Source organism: Puma concolor, chromosome B3, assembly GCF_028749965.1.
Source record: "Puma concolor isolate L17-30 chromosome B3, mPumCon1.1.hap2, whole genome shotgun sequence".
Lineage (NCBI taxonomy): Eukaryota > Metazoa > Chordata > Mammalia > Carnivora > Felidae > Puma > Puma concolor.
Window position 1 is genome coordinate 34,319,996 of NC_141672.1, and position 19,575 is coordinate 34,339,570.

The following is a 19,575-nucleotide window of genomic DNA, read 5'->3' on the forward strand; positions in this document are numbered from 1 at the left end:
ATGGGAAAAGGCAAAAGAAAAGGCTGAACCTGGTTCACAGAAGCAAGGCTGCTTACCACTTTACAGTTTCTTTTGTTCTAGCCAAAGTAGCTTTCCTTAGAGAGGAAAGCCATCATCTACTTGCTCATTTAAATTTTTTTTTTTTCAACGTTTATTTATTTTTGGGACAGAGAGAGACAGAGCATGAACGGGGGAGGGGCAGAGAGAGAGGGAGACACAGAATCGGAAACAGGCTCCAGGCTCTGAGCCATCAGCCCAGAGCCTGACGCGGGGCTCGAACTCACGCACCGCGAGATCGTGACCTGGCTGAAGTCGGACGCTTAACCGACTGCGCCACCCAGGCGCCCCTCTACTTGCTCATTTAAAAGACTGCCCTCTTCCCCCTCACATTCAGCCCGACTGGGCTTACCTCAAGCACTCAGACCTGTAATAGTTCTGACAATAGCGTGGAGTTGTCCAATATGTTGTGTTCTGATGTTTTATGTAATTTACAGGCTTTGTGACTTCATAAAAAGCACAAGCACAGAGGATGAAAATGTAAAACATGTAAAAATTCATCAGGTGATAAGAGGAAATCATTTTTGGATGCCCGAGGGGAAAACAGCCCACAATGTTATGATGTAATCCTTTCCATCCTAGAGTGATCAGGATGTCTGATCTTCCTTGTGCCCAACTGAAGATGCCAGAGGAAGAAGACATTTACACAGGACAGATGTGGGCAACCTCATGAGGTTCACAAATCTCCCCAGCGCCTCTGTGAGGCAACCAGCTGATTCAAAACTAATTAAGTTTTAAAGCCTTGAATTCTAGAAAACAGGAATATAAATGAGAGATGTCCATGCCTGACAATGGTGTCAAACTAACACAAAATATAGCAGAATAAAATAACACCTGACAGGAGCACCTGAGTAGCTCAGTCGGCTGAGTGTCTGACTCTTGGTTTCGGGTCATGGTTCATGGGATCAAGCCCCGTGTCAGCCTCTGCATTGACAGCACAGAGCCTGCTTGGGATTCTCTCTCTCTCTCTCTCTCTCTCTCTCTCTCTCTGCCCCTCTTCGGCTCGTGCTCTTTCTCTCTCTCTCAAAACAAACAAACAAATAAATAAAATAAATAAAATAACACCTTACCAAAAAAAATAATATTAATCCAATTATGTTTCCCATGATAGCCAGTCCAGTTGATTTCATACAATATCCTGGCATGTCTAAGAATATTCCTTATATAATGTCATCACATTCTATTCAATTTCCCTGAGCATCACATCTAGAATAACCATTTCCCATGATTATTCCTTTCTTTGGTTAGAGCAACTGTTTAGTGCCCAACACCAGAGGCTCTGTGTCAGTTCCCTCACAAAAACTTGGGCAGGGATCCTGACTCTACCACAAGTTGCAACATTTTACATTGCATTCTTTAGGGAGATTTAATAAAAGTCATTACAATCTTTATTATTATTATTGTTAGGAAAATACTGTGGAAGATTCTAAGTGCAGACATAGAAATCCACGCCCCTAGCATGGAGTGCCCTGCAGTGCTATTCTCCAGGTACCTTCCTCTACCCTCTGATTTTCATCTCCAAATACAATGAAAGCTAAATCTAGCAGGCACTATTTGGCTCCTGGAAGATGCAGTGTTGTTTAGTGTCTGGCTTGCTTGGTCTTTGCCTTTTACCTCTTTCTACCTCTCTGTGATTCTCCTTTCTCCTGACTAAAAAACAATGGCTCTTTCCCCTTGGGCCTGCTATTTTCTAATGCATGGCCCTCTGCATCATGAAGCCGGTGATGAGTGATGACCTCACTGTGCTCATTTCTCTGCCAGGCCAGTGCCACTGAGTCGGCTTCTACTTTAATAACTGGAAAGTGGGCAGCAGAAACCCACATGTGATGAGGCTGCTCTGTCTCAAACGCTCCCCATCAGACAGATGAAACAGAGCTGTCTTTCTTGGTGGAGAACACGAGCTATCTTTTATGTCCTCTTAGTTAATGAAGGGTCTTGCTGTAAGAATAGCTTTCCCAGTCCATTAGCAAGATAATTCTCTAAAGAATCTGTGAACACTTCCAAGAACTAAATATGGAACACCAATCTTCAAGTGGCAGGAACGAAATAAAATCGAACGATGCAGCATCAGAGATATGTTCAGAGGCCTGGGAGGGAGATAACTGGGGTTATGATACAACAGCAAGGATTTTTCCCTCTGTTTTATAAGCACCCTCTCAGGATTGTCTATGAGCTGAGATCAATAGCAGCTTTTCCAATAGAAAGTGCATTTGGTTTCAATTCACTTTCATAACAACAGAGACTAATGCTTAGCAAGATGGAGAACATTAAACCCTATTGTTCAGGCTGAGGAATGACTGGCTTGGGTGGCAGGAAGCAGAACAGCCTCTTCTCTGGACAAGAAAATGCCTGTGGGTAACAAACCTCATTCCCAAACAGTCTTCTTCTTCTTCTTTAATGACAGTGAAAGAAAATCAAAGAATCATCTCAAATCATAGAAGTGGAAGGGATCTCAAAAAAAAAAAAAAAAAATCATCATCTAGAGGAGGACTTAGCCTCCTCTAGAATGTTTTTGTTTCTCAAATAATTATATAAACCCCAAGGCATTGTGATTTAATAAGGTCTAAGGGTCTAGCAAAGTATTTTATAAATTATTTTCCTAAGCCCCTTGTGGAGCCTTTTATTATCTTAAATAACGAGAAAATGAATGGGATTCTTTAAGATTTGCAGCTTTAAGATTTTAGAGGTTGTGAAGTGGAAAAGGTGGGAATTGGATCCAAGTTGTATTCTTTTGGCAAAAGAAAAGACCCACGCCATTGGTTCATGTCTCACATGACCAGCAACTCATTCTCTATCACTGTAATTATTCAAAAATATCCCGCAAGTTACATTCCCTTTTCTCTCACTGATGGAAAGAAAGGCATATTGGATAAGCTAATACAATGGAAGAATGCTGACGTACAAAATGTCCTAATGAAGGGTTCTTCAGGAAAAACAAAAACAAAAACAAAAACAAAAACAAAAACACCCCAAAAAACCAACCACCCAAATGGGGAATTATGTAATTTTATCCTTGTATTATTCAGAAAATGGCAAGGGGAAAAATGCCATCCACTGTGTGTTCCTTGAGAACTTCCAATCAAGGGCTCTAGCCATTTAAAAACATGTTTCCTGGCCTCAGACTGGCTATAAATAAATTTAATAAGGATGAAAAAAAAATCATCGCATCATTTACAGTTCTCTCTCAACTCCAGCTGACAAAAATCCACTCCAGATGTTTGTTTTGCAAGAACAACAGCAAGAGGGTGAACTTCAATCGTGAGGATGAAAGTCCCAGAAGAAGGGGGTGTGTTTGAAGAGAAAGGGACAGCCAGGTTGGCAGAGAGGGTGTGGACAAACCTGGTTTGATACTGATTTAACAGAAACACGGTAATTAATTTATTTTGTGTGTAAGAAATCCAGTTTATTAGCCTTTCCCCTGTCTCATCACCCCTTTCAAAGCCACAGGGGCTTGGCTGGTGAAGCCTGAAATGGTTGTTTCATAACCTTTGCTTTTAAATTAAACAAATGACCTCAGATTTTGGAGCAGTTGTTGACTCAGGGGAAAGTATGCCATTAAAAGTGTGCCAGAAACAGATTTAATTGGTACAAGTCCCAAAAAGTGCTCGAAAGAGAACAGGCTTCCCGCATATAGATTTCAGGGAAATTACTCAAAGGCCGCACAGCTTTGTCAGAATTTGAGATGTGAAACAAGGCAGCTGTAAGACTCCATATCAAAAGGGTAAATTCAATTCAGGAGATATTAATCTGATTACCTAAGCAAGGCCGCGAATCGGATATGCTCCATTGTGCGCTCTTGTTCAACCTGGACAGCTGGAGGAGCCAATAGCTTCCTTTTCCCTGACATATAATTAAGTTTTAAGAGATGATCGAGTTACGGATACAAAGTTTTAAGAAATATTTCATTCAGGAGTGGTATTTACAGTGCTAGCCTGTTGCAAGAGACATTGTTCACTTTATTTCCTTGAGCCACACTGGAGAGTGTGTGGATCAGGGCCTAGGGGCTTGGTGTTTGTGTTTCAGGCTACAATAAACGCCCTCTGTGCACCTGCCTGGAGGAAAAACCAGTCCAGCCGCCTCCCAAGACAAAAGGCCCCTGTATTAAGTGCTGAAAACCCAGACGTGAACTGACCCTGTCAAATTCCAGCTAGAAAAAAAAATCAATATTTTTTTCCAACCCCAAAGAAGTTGTCATGTAGGTTTTTGGCTTTCCTTTCTCATCCTCATGGAGTCTGAACAACAGTGATCTGTCAGCAGAAGTCACTTTCTTTCTCACGAGTCTCCTCACCTTTCTAGATTCCTTTCCTGATGGCGCAATCCATTGCCTGGCATACTGTAAGCTGTCCTCCAGTGATCAACATATACTCCCACTCTTTCTCCACCAGGCCCTTCCCCTGGAACTTCACCTCTAAGGATGTATGTCTTTCCAAAGAGATAGCGTTACTAACTTACATGTTTTCAAAGATTTCACAAACACCTGCTCATCACCAATTGCATATACACTTAGAACTGCAGGAGTGTTTATCAGTAGGGCAGAATATCAAGATGACACTGAGCCATGCCCATCGTGGTTCCCAATGCTAGTTGGGCAAAGACCTTAGTGGGTCATGCATACTAATTGCAGAGGACTCCTCCAGAGAGCTGTTCGGCTTGGACTCGTTCTAGAATTAGTCATGCTAGTCTCGGCTGATCTGTGCACTCTCATGAAGAAAAGGGATTTCTCATGAACTTGGGAACCCAACTACATGAGGTTTCATTTGTGAAATTTCACTGGTGGCATGGGTACCTTTACCCCCATACACAGATGAATAAACTAAGAAGTGCAAGGTGGTTCCCTCAACTTGAGAATGCAACTTGGTTACAAAACCAGAAAAGGATCCATTAATTGCAATCTCCTACTTCTCTAAGCCAGCCCTGAATAGAGGACAAAATTAATGAAATCATGATTTTGATAATTATTGAAAACTGCCATACATGGTAAGGCTTTGGCTGCAAACCGTTTTTGAATATATTTGCTGATGAACAGCTAAACCCCCTTTAAGGGTTAACAGCTTTCTCAAGGTTGCCTCAACAGCATCTCCAAACTCTGACCCTGAGGGACAGGAAAACCAGATGATCAGCACAGGAAAGCCAGGTTCCCTAACATGACTATTCCAGCAGGATGTGCTTAATTGTTTGTGTCTGGAGTGAGCATAGGAACCAAGTGCAGTTTATCTGATGTGGTGCTCATGAAACAGCTGGCCAAAAAAAACAGTCACCCACCACAGGTGCTAAGCTGCACAGAGCTACCTTGGCCATCCGGGCCAGTTCTCAGTGAAACATGGGGCTGATTTACAGCCTGTAGTTTTATGAGTGATGGAGGCTGTCTGTTGGCTGATATAGGGCCCTGCATACCTTGTGACTCAGGACAGAATGGTCAGGGAGTCCATCTTCATGGTGTCCTAATACCCTAAGATGGTGGCCCAAGACACCCAAAGGTCCTGATGGTCTCTCCTCTCCATGAGTGCCCCACACATCTACAATCTGCCTCTCACATCCTGGTACCTCACCAAGTGCTATGCTCAGTGTGATTTTCACTGTGTGTGGACCTCTTTGCTGGGCTTTCCTATCTTTTCCTGTCCTAGCCATTGTAGCACAATACATACAACCTGTTTAGATGTAAGGTTTGGCTCCATTACTGTATGCAGGAATTCTAGGATTCCAAGATAAGGCTGACAAAAATTAGAATTAACCTTTATGTTCTAGAGGGTAGAGGCCAACCCTGATCTTATTCTTGTTATCCCCTGAACACCTAGCAAGTTTTTATATTATAGATGCTTCATATGTGAATGAATGAACAACTGAAAGAATGGAGCCAATGCTCAAGTTTTAGGTTGATTCTCATTCTTTTGGGGACAGTAAGGAGCTTTGCAATGAAAAGGAGGGGATACATTTGAACTGTCCCCATGACATCAGTGGCAGGCATATAGATGATAACTCATTGCGATGTGGGAAGAAAATGTTTGAATCTATTTCATTTTTTAAAACCTCTATTTCTGGTGTGTTTTATATAATAGTATAGTAGTTCTACATTTTAGAGATAGCAGTTTTACATATTTTGGGGTCGTGTGCCTAAAAACCATGAGTTGTGGACTCAAAAAAAAATGTGAAGATTGCTGTTCTACATAACCAATATAATAGTGATAGTGACAAAGAGATGTGCTAAAATGCTCATAGAGGGTTTGGTCCAGCCTGGGGTTTGCTTTGTTCATCTTTATTTTTTTTTTTTAATTTTTTTTGTTTTTTTTTTTTAATATAATTTATTGTCAAATTGGTTTCCATACTACACCCAGTGCTCATCCCAACAAATGCCCTCCTCAATGCCCATCACCCACTTTCCCCTCTCCCCCAGCCCCCATCAACCCTCAGTCCATTCTGCTTTGTTCATCTTTAAAGGAGAAACAGAGAAGTTTGTCTGAAACTTGAAAAAGAAGTATCAATTTGCCCCTCAAAGAAGGAAACTTCACAAAGGCATCACCTAATGCAATATGTGGCCGAGGGAACAGAGGCCCAGAGAAGTTAAGTGACTTGCTCAAAATAACACAGGTGGTTTGTGGCAGAGCTGGTTGCTGAACACAGGTCTCCTAATTTGAAATGCAGTGCCTTATCTACTGTTAAAAACACCTCTGCTCTAAGGTCTGTCTGTAAACAGATTTCAGGGAGCCTACAAAGAAGTGGCCACAATTATCATATCACTTAGCATGGGACACTCAACTCTGACAATGGCAGGCAGAAATACATGATCATACACTCAGCAGGGTAGTTGTATTAGCATCTTGTAGAACTGAGTATAATATACTGGTCAAGAGAACAGACTCTGGAGCCAGACTCTTGGGTTTGAATCCATGCTAATCACTAGTTAGCTAACCATCAGCAGCTTATGTAAATGCTCCAAGCTTCAGTGTCTTTGTTGCTAAAATGGAGGCAATAATGGAACCCCACAAATTGGCTGAGATTTCTCATGCTTAGTTTGGTACATATTAAACACTCAATATTATTATCACTAGCAAAAAGAGCAGAAAACATTGATTAATTCCCACAGTGCCATTTAAATAATTTACTATTTTCTCTTACCACCTAACAAAGAATTACAGATAAGCCATTTCTTTTTTTTTTTTTTTTTTCAACGTTTATTTATTTTTGGGACAGAGAGAGACAGAGCATGAACGGGCGAGGGGCAGACAGAGAGGGAGACACAGAATCGGAAACAGGCTCCAGGCTCTGAGCCATCAGCCCAGAGCCCGACGCGGGGCTCGAACTCACGGACCGCAACATTGTGACCTGGCTGAAGTCGGACGCTTAACCGACTGTGCCACCCAGGCGCCCCCAGATAAGCCATTTCTAATTATAAAATGCCTCGATAAATGGAAGACTCACCTGATGCTACTCAGAAGCCTGATGCACCAAAGAAATCTCTCCCAGGTTGATGAGGTGAGAAATCAAAACCAGATCTGGCCACCCAGACTTTAGAATGGTTAAAGTTAATTGCAAAGTTTCCATTCCCACCCAAAAGTGATTCCCCTCAAAGAGATCAAAATCCAAGCTCTCTAGTTTCATCCCCATTCCCTGTAACCTGTACATTGCTCCCTGAGAAATCTCTTTGAACCACAAAATAATCCTGCCTCTTCCTTGTTTCAATGGCTCCCCATCACCCTCAGGAAAGAATGCAAAGTGACTAGTGTGATGGGTAACACTTTTCACAACCTGGCCACTGCCAATCGCGACAGACAGACCTCATGCCACTCTCTTCTGTGCCAGTCACAGCACCCCTCCCATAGGTCCCCTATGGCACCTGCCTCTAGTCCATTACATGGGCTTTTCTCTAGGCCAGGAGCCCCCTTCCCAACCTCTTTCTCCTCTTGGGAACTGCTACTGATCCTTCAAGATCCATCTCAAGTGTCTCCTCACTGGAAAGCTCTCCCAGAGAGCTTCCATCCCCAAACCAGGACTCATGCATGCTTTCCACAGTGATATCCTACACCTACAGCCATCATAGCACACTTCACTTACTCATCCATCACACTTGCCCCCTCCTGACTATGAGCTTTGTAAAGAGCTTTTGTCTCTGTAAAGAGCTCTTTAGCCCTTAGCATCTGCCTAGCACAGGACCTAGTAGACAGTAGGTCCCTAATAAACATCCTTTTTGTATATCAGACTAAACTACTTCAGTCCACTCTGATGTCAATGTGGGAGAGTTCCCCTTCAAAAACAGAGTTATTAAGCTCCCATTCTTTCCCTTCTGACACTTTCCCTGCATTGCCTAATGTTATTTATCACACATATTCAGTGCAGGTACATAAAGTTGAACACACTTTAGAGGAATTTTAAAGCATATATGTATGTCCAGTGAGAAAAATCACAATAGCAGTTTCATGCTTCTTTAAGGTAAGTACACATCTAAAGCTTCAGCTAATTCTTTGATTGCCCCTACTTTGCAGCCGTAGGTGCCTCATTGATTCATCAAATATTTATTGAGGAACTACTATTACCAGGCACTATCGTAGGCTGTGATGATCCAGTAGCGAACAAAAGAGGCAAAGATTCCCACCTTCAAGGAGTTTACCTTCTAAAAAAGATTTTTTAACATTTACTATTGAGAGACAGAGAGAGACAGAGCATGAGCATGGGAGGGGCAGAGAGAGGAGGAGACACAGAATCTGAAGCAGGCTCCAGGCTCTGAGCTGTCAGCACAGAGATTGATGCGGGGCTCAAACTCACAAACTGCGAGATCATGACCTGAGCCGAAGTCCAATGCTTAACTGACTGAGCCACCCAAGGGTCCCAAAGAGTTTACCTTCTAATGACCACAAGACAAGATTTTTTTCTTTTTCTTTTTTCTGATTACCTGAGTTTTGTATCATCTTGTGAAAGTACAAGCTATTTTCCTTGGTTGCAGTTTGATCCCTGAAAGGTCAAGGTGGGTCTTTCTGGTTGGGCCTTGGATCTACCCCTTAAGCTCCATCAACCACTTATTCACTGAGGTTTGTTTCCTGGGCTCTACTTTTAAATATTTCAATTATTCTATCTCGGGGGGGCATGTTCTTTTGTCACTTAGAAGCACTTAAGTTATTTTGCTTCTAGCCTCATTCATCTATATATTGTATTTAAAAACAAAACGAAATTTGTCCCCTTAATCCCTAGCCCGCTGGGCTATCATCCATCCTCTATGGCTGAAAGTAATACTTCCAAAAAAAACTTAGATTCTCTTAGATGTTTGTGTGGGTCTATTAGTTTAGAAAACATGGTTAAGAAAATCAACATCACAATCTAGAAAGACCTCACTGTCTTCCATTGAAACACAGAATCCCCTCCCTAGCACATGCACACATACACACACGCACACATCTGCATTTAACCCATCAAACTCAGACCGTCTCCTGAAGGTAGGGAGTAATTTTGTTCCAGCATATCATAAATTGTGGAAAGGACTGAACTTACAGAATTCTCCAGTACACATATTTCAGTTATCTAGCTGCCGTCTTGGCTTCTCTGGTTTATCTTGTCTTAAGCAGTGGTAAATGATGGCTGACCATGGGCTATAGCTTGTGCTAAGTGCTGGTCACATGTCCCTGAATAGGAGGTGACTTAAATATAAGTAAGCTTAGGCCTCACGTCTCACTGGATTATAATTATTTAGAATAGGTAGTAGATTCCAGATAAATAGAAGAGATCTATCGCATCCCTGAAGAGAAACTCTAGGGTTGACTGTAGATATAAAAAAAATTTAAGAGGAATCAGATGGTTATTTGAGACTGGAAAAAAATGTTTTTAAATGTTGTTGTTGTTGTTTTTTAAACAATGTATTGGCTCAAAAGCACAGACTAGCAATAGGTAAGTAATAGCAATGAGTTGATAAAGAAGAAGGAGAAGATGCTGAGAATGGATGTGACTGATGGGATTGACAGAGGTACACACACCTGTTTTTAGAAGCAAACTTATAATGATATCTGCTCAGTCAGACAAAGTTCTTTAACTAGTCTCCTTGGGAGCTCAGATGGAGACACATTCATCTTGGTATTCTTGGTGCCTAACACAGATAAGAAACTCACTGAATAAAGAATTGTTCTCAAAGTATGGTCCCTAGACCAGCAGTATCAACAACGCATGAGAATCTGTTAGAAATGCAAATTATCTGGCCCCTCTCCTGACTGAATGAAGCCCTGGGAGTGGGGGCCCAGCAATGTATACATTAATACCCACCCCACCCTCACCCCTGGTGATTCTAATGCATGCTGAAGTTTGAGAACCACTGGAATAGAGGTTCTGGTATGGAAACACAACCACTCTATATCCTTGACTAAAGAACAGCACTACTCTATCTGGAAAGATCGTCCATCTTCTTTGATTGAGCATGTGGCTTTGGAAGGGATGCACATGGAACTGTAAGGGAGGAAAGAGAAACATTCTCAGCCACTCAAATAAGCCTCATCAATCATGTTGATCGAGGAAATGACGTGTTGCCAATGGATTATCTTCACATTCTTCTCACAGGGGCTTTGGGAAAAGTCACAAACTCCCTAATGTGGCATGCCAGATGTCCACGATCCACACTGCCTACTTCTCAAGTCTCATCCCTTGCATTTCTCCTACATCCACCCCCCTCCCCCATACTCCCAGTCATAAGGAATTATTTCACCTCTTCACATGACCATGCTCTTCCCATCATATCTTTGGTAATGATATGCCCTCTATCTAGAATGTCATTTTTCCATCTCTGTATTCTCAGCACTAAGTATAGTTGCTGGTACACAATGGATGCTCCACTTCCCTAGATATTCAATGAGTTCATTGTCTCCCTACTTCCAATCTCCCTATCCCTAACCATCCTACACATCTCATCCAGATAACCTTGAGAGTGCATAGTTATGATCATTTTAGCATAAAATCTAAATTCAGTCTGGCATTCAAAGTCTGGCCCCAACCCATTTCTAGATTTATTACAAATGACCACCACAGGCAAATGAGGCTCCTTTGCCCTCTTCCCAGCATATCCTGCATTTTCTTACAACACAGATCCCAGATTTACTGAGTACTCTCCAGGAACTACAGAATACAGGAGTGATCAAGACAAAGTCCTGCCCTTGAGGCGATTATATGAAAGCAAAGGAGGCAGGCAGTAAACCCATAGGTTAATTTATAATATGAGGTCAGGTAGTGATAAGGACAATGAAGAAAATTAAAGCAGGCTTGGAAGAAAGAAGAAGATGGGATGGGGCTAGGGGCTCCATCTTAGATAGAGAGGTGAAGAAAAACTTCTCTGAGAAGAGGACCCTTGAGCAACACTGAATGTAGTGAAAAAGGAGGCCAAGGAGGGGATATGGACAAGTGCTCCAGTCGGTGGGAATAGCAAATGCAAAAGCGCAGAGGCAGAAACACTTTGGTGAATGTGAGAAACAAGAGTGTGGGCTATGAGGCTAGAATGGATAGGGGGGAGAGTAACAGGAGATACGGGCAGGACATGGCCCATTTTGAACTTAATGCCTTAGTTCATAGCATTTCCTGATCTTTACTCGTCTTTGCCTGTTGAAATCCTTTCTATCCCTCAAGTGCTATCTCCTATATTTTCCTCCCTGGACCCTTCAGATTCCCCTCTGCTGAAAGAGATGTGTTCTTCTTCCTAAATCCTGGAAGCTTTGGTGCACACCGTCTTGTCTGAAAGCACCACACACATTCTACCTAATAATGTTCTCCTTTAGAACTATTCTCAAACTACACTGTAAATATCTTGTGGGCAAGGACCATATCTTGCTCATTTCTGAATTTCCTATAACATTAACATAGTGCATATAGCAGGGGCTCTACAACTCACAAAATCATCAGGTTGGAAGGCACTTGAAAGTCTCTTCATTGAGCCAAAAAAGTTGTTTTTGGAGGGGCCATAGCTCTAAAACTATGCTAATATATGCAGGAATTCAGCTATTGCATAGGAAATGTCAGTATGACCAAATGAAATGCAGCTTAATCCAACCAGTATTTATTGAGTGGCTTATCTGAAAAATGGAGAAAAGCAAAGCCCTCAGAGAGAACTGAACCTAGGTCAGAGATCAGCTGGACCATCCTTGGGCTAGACCACCTTGCTAGACCCTGTTATAATCCTCCCCACATCCTAGCAAAGATCACAAATGCATTCTGGGTTTTTCATGCCACATTACGATGCAAACTAAGTTATCCTCTGGGCACCACTCCTAGAAACCAGCCATTCTTCCCTTCTTTATGATCTCTGACCTAGAGGCTTCTCATATTTGGTATAGAATTCTCTTTGATGATGGTAAACACAAATCTGACCTCAGAAAATCCTTCCAATTTGAACCCCTCTGGGATCACACCCCCCCAACTCCCCAGCATCTCATTCTTGGGCTTTTGGCCCCATCATCTCTGTAGTTGAAGCAATTGACAAGACTGGCTTTGGTGTTCTTGTCCCTTCTGCCTTCATGACACTGAGATGGTAACAGGAACATGTGCAGATCTGGGAAATTAGCCAGTAAATCCTAAGTAGTGAAGAAGTCTGTGGATAAGAGTAAAATATTTTCAAAATATCTAGCTCAGCCTTCCCATGAACCACCTCAAAGACCGTCCCCCAAGAAAGCTCTCTGACGTTCATCTAATTTGATCGTAACGTACCTCATGCTTCCAATGTGTCTCTCTTTGGCAAACTATTGCTAGCAAAACAGAGCTCCTGACCAAGAAGCACTTCCTGGTGACTCACTTCAGTGTTCCCTTCCTCCTACTGATCCCTCTTCCTTGGTCCTGTCACTCCCTGGTCTCCCTGCTGCACATCTTTAACAAGCTCCTGTCCCTTTTGAGATTTACAGCTGGTCAGACCTTTGCATGCTGTGTCCATCCTCTCTCAACTCTAGCTGCCCCTACCTCACATAATAATAAGTAGGCTTTCTTTAGCTAAACACCACAGGGTTTTAGTGCTTTTAATCTTTTTCTATAAATTAGGCCTTTCGTGGCATCTGAACAGCTGTTGGAAGTAATATACATTCAGCTAAGTGCCATGGATACCAGGGAGGATGGGACATGGGTAGGTGTGGTGTGTCCCTTGTGAATGGAAGTATGTGAGGTTGTATGTGTTGATATATGTCCTGTGGCTTGGGGATAAAAGGTCAAAAGGTCACTAGGACCCTTAACCATTTTTATCCAAAACGCACTCCTAAGAGGCAACAGTATCCAAATCCAGGCTTTCATGGGAGGGGCTCTAACTTCTGTTCCTGGCACCAGCACCACCACCACTTGCTTATTGTGTGGCCTTTGAGTAATTCCCTTCTCTCCTTCATGCTTCAGTTGCTTGAGGTGGTTTAAGTGATTCATCATTTTAGGACATTTTAAAATGCTACATAGATATGTTAATGTTAACAATGCTGATCACAGTTGTTAATGTTAACCTCATAGGCACACGGTGACACTTTACGTTTTCAAAGCAATAATTACAGCCAACCTGCACCATACCCCTGAGAAGTGGATTTTTAAGGCTGCTCCACTCAGACTCATTTGTACATGGTCCTACCCCAACCAGTGCACATTCTTAGTCTGGGATTGGGCTGTGGAGGGCCTTGGAGCTAAAGTATGGAGAGAGTTCTGCTAACTTGACCAACCAACCCCAAAGTCTGTGGTTAATGGATTACAAATTTGGGTAATGCTGGACAATAAATTACAACTATAATAATAAAGCTGAAAGTACACACAATTTAAGCAGAAACACCAGTGTTTTTTATCGGAAATGAAAGAAACCATTGATCATAGCAACTGTCTGAGATTAGCAGGGAGCCACATTTTCAAACATCCTGCAGTAAATCCAGAGCAGATCCAGCTGGAAAGCAAGAGTGGAAATAAAACTTGAAAATTCATACCATGCTTTGAAGTTTGCTTCTTTCACAACCATAAGTCCCTGATTCGCCCCAACCATTCTGAGCTGCTCTTGCTTGTTGAATTTATTTTAAAAGAGACACAAGCCATGCACTTGCATATAATCTTTCAAAGGGACTCCAGCTTTTTGCAGGGATGGTTGCTTGAGGAGTATGAATCCCAAAATACTTTCTCTTGCACATGAAATCAGCCATCAATTCAACTGGAATAGAAAGGCTTCCAATACTAAAACTAGAAACCACTCTTGGTTGTAGTAAGTACCACTTTTTCTCTTAAGTTCTTTCCTTTACCCATCCATGCACTTTTAATTTTTAGTTTTCGAGTGCTATTATCTGTCAAAAACTATTAATGCTGATAAGAGGATACTAACATGCCAGACGCTGGAAATGCCAGGATGGCAGCCTAATCATGTCTTCCTTTCCATGAAGCTGTCTGGGACTCCTGAAATGGGCTGTGTCACCACACTGAAGTTACTGCTATCCCATTAAGTCCTCAGAGGAGAGAAAGCCAATGGTGCAGGTTGAACAGAGCTTCAATCTTGCACAGGAGCCACTGTCACCATACGTCAACCTCACCTACCAACTGTGCTTGTGTGGCAGGAGCCCAGTCCTTCTGCCCAAATCCCAGATGACTTTAGAATAGCGCATGGAGTCTTGGGCCAGCTGGACGGTTAGATCCTTTCTCTGCTGATCAGTATGGGGAAAAGGGATATTCCCTATGACTGAGATCCAGTCACTCTTATTATTTTCGATGACCACCAGGAAGAATTGGCAAGGGCATCTAAGAAACATGTCCTTGGCCACAGAACAGTCACAATAACCTAGTCAATAACCAGTCACTCGACTTCGTAATAATCTAGTTGCCTGAGTTTCTGTCAACAAAACAAAAAACTAAAATGGAAAATACTTTGATTCACAGAGCCTGGTTGAGAACAATGTAGATTATAAAACCAGAAATCTGGATTTCCACCCTTAGGTTCATAGGGCGGTGATTTTTGGTCAATTTGCATAAGTCTTGAAGGTTCCATTCTCCCCACAGAATGAAATAATGCTTGTGAAAGGCAGGCTGAAAATTGACAAGCACACTGTACCTATGAGAAGTTATTCTAAAAAAATAGGGAAAATTCAATTTGTCCTCTCTTTCCTTCTCCAGGCACAATGCTATGGGGCAGGAGCAATGCAGAGAAAGTCCTTGACCTCTGGGGTCCACTTCTCTCTTCTTGGGCTCTCCCACCTGGGAACTGGATAATTCAAGAGTGGAAGAAACCCCAATGAAGGGAATCATACCATGGACCCAAGCAGTGAACATGGTTCCATCAACATGATCCAAGCAACAAGCCAGCCACAAACTTAGTAAGGGGGGGGAAAAAAGCTAGCAACACAAAAACAAAGAACTCTCAACTTTACAAACACTGGGAGGGCAACAGCTGGTCAGCTGAGATTAAAGGAGCGTGAGAGAGCACCTCCCCATCTCCTGACTTCTCCTCCCCCATAGAGGTCCTTGCAGCCAGTCAGGGCTTGCTTTTACAGCTCTGTGAAGATGACCTTGTTCCAGCTAAGATAGGGGCTCTTTTGATCTCAGCAGGGGGATGCTCTGGGCCTGCAGCTGGCAGATATTAATAGTACAGGATCCGCTGGGGTGGAAGAGATCTCTCAGTTGGGCCAGGTCACTTATATTCATTCCCTGCTCTGCATCAGAGCAGAAGGGACTTCATTTCCCTGAATTGGCCCCTGCTGGGTATTTCCCTTAGGTCAACTCAGATCATTTTATCGCTGGCTGCTCTTGGCCGCTTGTTCTCACCCTACAACCGTTTTCAAGGGAGCACTGTTTAAGCCGTGCCCTCTGCTCTGCAGCTGAAATCTATTACAGGGCAGGGTGGACCCTGAGCTCACCCCATTGGTGTGTTTCTCACTCTCACAAGTTTGCACACACATCTTCTTGTGTATAGGTCTGTGTGGGGGAGAGGCAGAGAGGGCAAGAGACAGACAAGACAGGAATTGTTTAGAGTCAGGAGAGAGCAATGTGGGGAGAGGAGGCTCTTACAAGTATGCCAAAGTATCAATGCTAAGATTCCTGAAGATCCTTTCTATTATGCTTAATCTAGGAAAATACAAGGCCATTCTTCCCACACCATAAATCAGAATTTTAAAACCCCATCAACAAGTGAATACTCCTGATCTTCAGACCCACATCATGATCTCACAACGGTAGAGCTAGAAAAGACTTCAGCAATGTTGTATTTATCCAGCCTGTCCTTTAATAGAAAAAAACCCAAGTTATCAAAAGACCTGCCCAAGATCACAGAGCTAATAACACAATGTCAAAGCTGATACACGGCATGCTGGAGACAACAAAATAATTTATACCTATTAATCATAGTGGCATTAACAACCATTGCAATGTATTTGAATAGGTAGGTATAAATGTTCTAGGAAAATGTTCTAGGAAAATTGTCCATTTTAGTTTACTGGTAAGGAACTTCATTATAGACTTCAGGAAAAAATATTTCTATAGCCTCTTTACCTGCTCAGCTATACAAAGGAAAGCTCTAGAAAAATCAATTATTTCCATTGCCCCTAGGATTTCGTAATTTTAAAAAGTTGTCAAAGGATGAGCGGGTAAGTCTCCCCTTGCCCTGAACACACCTTTACCATTTTCTGGAAGCAGTTACACCGGAGCCCCAAAACAATTTCCGTTGTATCTGTTTTGTTCCTCTTCTTCTTTTTTTTTTTTTTTTTAATTTTTTTTTTCAACGTTTATTTATTTTTGGGACAGAGAGAGACAGAGCATGAACGGGGGAGGGGCAGAGAGAGAGGGAGACACAGAATCGGAAACAGGCTCCAGGCTCTGAACCATCAGCCCAGAGCCCGACGCGGGGCTCGAACTCACGGACCGCGAGATCGTGACCTGGCTGAAGTCGGACGCTTAACCGACTGCGCCACCCAGGCGCCCCATCCTCTTCTTTGCTTAAGATAAGAAAGCCAAGACAAAGCAAAGTACTATTACTTATTGTTTTTTTTAAGTTTATTTCTTTTGAGAGAGAGAAAGAGAGAGAGAGAGAATCCCAAGCCTACTCTGCACCATCAGTATGGAGCCTGAAATGGGGCTCAAACTCATGAACTGTGAGATCACAACCTGAGCCAAAATCAAGAGTCCAACACTTAACTGACAGAGCCACCTAGCCCCGCCACCCCACCCCCCACTGCTGGTTTTTAAATAAGGAAACAAAAATTTTTTTTTCTCCTCAAGGCTGACTAAATGAGTGTGTGTGTGTGTGTGTGTGTGTGTGTGTGTGTGTGTGTGTGTGAAATAAATCACAATTTTTAATCAGGTGCTTTGTGTGAGTCTCATGGTTACTGTTTACAAAGTATTTACTTTGGTATCCATTCAGCATTTATTTACTGCCTACTATAAGCCTAGAACTTTTCTAGTCACTTAGGCACAACCATAGATGCAAAAAGAATACAAGATAGCCGGTGCCCTTAAAAAAATCTTCCAATCTAGGGGCACCTGGGTGGTTCAATCAGTTGAGCATCAGACTTCAGCTCAGGTCATGAGATCACAGTTAGTGGGTTTGAGCCCCGTGTCGGGCTCTGTGCTGACAGCTCGGAGCCTGGAACCTGCTTCGGATTCTCTATCTCCTTCTCTCTCTGCCCCTCCCCTGCTCTGTGCTGGGTCTCTCTCTCTCTCTCTCTCTCTCTCTCAAAACTAAACATTAAAAAAAAGTCTTTTTTTTTTTTAATCTTCCAATCTAGTCAGGAAAACATGAAAAGTTAAATTAGTTTTCCTAGACCTTTTCTTTAGAAAGCAGAACAGGTAGAAGGGTCACAGAGGAGGAAGAAGGAGTGAGACCAGTGCAGACTGGAACAAACAAGGGGATTTTGTGAAAGTGGTGGCCTTTAAATAAATCTTGAAGGGGTCAGGGAATTTGGGAAGAAAGGAAGCAGTAGAAGTGAAAAAGGGAAATGCTATTCTAGATGGAACATGCTGTCTCTGCAGTGGCATGGAGACAGGAGTGGGGAGTGGTGGGCAGAAAGTCAACATGGTTGGCATAGGAGTTCACCCAGGACACTGGCAAGAACCAAGGGGAACAGGAAGAAAAGGGCAGACTGTGAGGGGTAAGGAAGCATTAACTGTCTCTAGTGGTATTTTGGAAACTGATCCACACAAAAGAGAAGAAAAGCAAAAAAATCCTGATTTTTAGCATGTGCTGATTCCCATGGTGTAAATCCTTCCACCCTGGCTGATTTCAAGCTAACAAACCACAAATTCCTGAATATTTTAAAAGTGACTTCTTGATTTAAGCCCATTCTCAGGAAATGAGCTAAAACAACTCCAAGATTTCTGAGTAGGAAAGTGACACAGTAAAAGGAAGCCAGATTCGGAGAGTTTAATTTGGTGGTGGCAGAATGGAAATGGCAGTGAGGCTAGAGTTGGGAGGCCGTTTTGGGATCTATAAAAATAATCTAACTGTGAGTTTAATAAGTCAGCTGATCACAATACAAATTACAAAGAAGAGGTGACTGGCTGGCTCAGTCAGTAGAGCATGCAACTCTTGATCTCAGGGTCATGAGTTCAAGCCCCACACTGGGCATGGAGCCTACTTAAAAAAAATGTATACTATCCATAAACATTTTTTAAAAAATTTACAAAGAACAGGGGACAGAGGAAAAAATATTATCTGGAAAGAAGAGCCAAGAAGACTGGATGACAGGAGTGCAGGGAGGGAAAAAGAGTAAACGATTCGGGTTTTCGGTCCAGGTGATGGGGGAGAGATGAAACATCACTGAATGTGGAAATAGGGGATGCAGGGCATTTTACAACTTTAAAAAATAAGTAATTAGGGTTTTTTTTTTAAATGTTTATTTATTTATTTTGAGAGAGAGAGAGAGTGTGTGTGTGTGAGTGGAGGGAGGGAGAGAGAGAGAGTAAGACAGAGAATCCCAAGCAGGCTCCTCACAGACGAGCCCCACTCGGAGCTTGATCTCATGAACCATGATATCATGACCTGAGCCGAGATCAAGAGTCAGACGCTTAACTGACTGAGCCACCCAGCTGCCCCCAAGTAATTAGTTTTCACTCTGAAAAACACCGAGAAGCAAGGGCTGTGGTCCTTCCAATTCTTGAGATGGTAAACTGCGGCCAATCCATGCAAGACCACCTGGCAGTCAGGAGCCTCACCAGGCCTGCAAGTCCCATCTGCTCCCTCATGAAGACTTCGCAGAAAATGGAAGAGCAAAGGGATCTGTCACAGCTAATGCACATTTATCCAGCCCACAACCAGCAGAGCTCCGAAATGTCACATAAGAACTTTCAATAAAACTAGAAACCACCCACTGGCTCAGTGGTGTAATTCCCCTTGCTACGTAAACCATAGCCAGCCTGACCTTTGCTAGCATGGGAGGGTGGAGAAAAGTTTGCAGATTTACCGACGTGGAGAGTTTTTCTTAATCTTTATGTAAAGCTGGTTGGGAATGCCCCATCTCTAGCACATGATGCCGGTATACACTTTCAGCCAGTCCCAAAGCACCCAGCACCAGCAAAAGGCTACATTGCCATGGGACCACCAGGAAAGCCAACCTGTGAGCATCAATCTCAAGAACCAAGCCA

The 19,575-nt window shown here is 42.7% G+C and overlaps 1 protein-coding gene across 8 annotated transcripts in view; it reads right to left on the reverse strand.

Annotated features, from left to right (window-relative positions):
• Positions 1 to 19,575, reverse strand: part of RAD51B (RAD51 paralog B) — a 647,682-nt gene that overhangs the window by 211,915 nt on the left and 416,192 nt on the right. The gene's annotated exons all lie outside the window — the stretch shown is intronic.